The sequence below is a fragment of the Bison bison genome, unplaced genomic scaffold (genome assembly GCF_000754665.1).
Source record: "Bison bison bison isolate TAMUID 2011002044 unplaced genomic scaffold, Bison_UMD1.0 scf7180017864217, whole genome shotgun sequence".
Taxonomy (NCBI): domain Eukaryota; kingdom Metazoa; phylum Chordata; class Mammalia; order Artiodactyla; family Bovidae; genus Bison; species Bison bison.
Window position 1 is genome coordinate 50,171 of NW_011494789.1, and position 1,282 is coordinate 51,452.

A 1,282-nucleotide genomic window follows, 5' to 3' on the forward strand; every position below is an offset into this window, starting at 1 on the left:
TGGAGAAGGAAATGGCAACCCGCTCCAATGTTCTTGCCTGGAGAATCCCAGGGACGGTGGAGCCTGATGAGCTGCCATCTATGGGGCTGCACAGAGTCGGACACGACTGAAGCGACTTAGCAGCAGCAGCAGCAGCAGTTGTGTAAAAATTGTATAAATCTTAATTATATTGAATTGGTTCATAGTGTTTTTCACGTCTAGTATATCCTTCTATTTCTCTATGTATTCATTCTATTAATTTTTGAAGGTTTGATACTAAAACTCAAACTAAAAATCTTAATTTATCTTCTTTAAAAATAATTGTAATATACAGTGTAGCTATATGTAATCTTATTCTATATTTTCCAAGTTTCCTGTAAATGTGTTATCGTACTTTCATAATTTAAAAAATTAAAATAAAAAACTACTATGTATAAAATAAATAAGCCCCAAGAATATATTGTACAGCACAGAGAATATAGTCATTATTTCATAATAACTTTAAATGGAGTATAATCTATAAAAATACTGATTCACTATATTGTATAATTGAAACAAATATAATATTCTAAATCAACTATGTGTTCGTGCATGCTCAGTCTCTTCAGTTGTGTCTGACTCTTTGCTACCCTATGGACTATAGAACACCAGGTTGTTCTGTCCATGGGATTCTCCAGGCAAGAATACTGGAGTAGGTTGCCCTGCCCTCCTCCAGGGGATCTTCCCAACCCAAGGATTGAACCCAAGTCTCCTGTGTCTCCTACATTGCAGGCGAATTCTTTACCGCTGAGCCACCAGGGAAGTAAATCAACTATACTTCAATATAAATATCCTCCTCAAAAAAGAGATTGAGTAGGAAGCTAATGGAGAAGGCAATAGCACCCCACTCCAGTACTCTTGCCTGGAAAATCCCGTGGACGGAGGGGCCTGGTGGGCTGCAGTCCATGGGGTTGCAAAGCGTCGGACACAGCTGAGCAACTTCACTTTCACTTTCATGCATTGCAGAAGGAAATGACAACCAACTCCAGTGTTCTTGCCTGGAGAATCCCAGGGATGGGGGAGCCTGGTGGGCTGCCGTCTATGGGATCGCACAGAGTCGGACACGACTGAAGCGACTTAGCAGCAGCAACAGCAGCAGCAGGAAGCTAAAGATCAGAGATCTTAAGTGATACATCAACCAAGAACCCTGATTTAAACAAAGAAACTAAATTATATATTATGGCAATCAAGGAAATATGAACACTAGATCTTTGATAATATTAAGGAATCATGGATAATGATAAAGGAATTTTAATTATTTTTT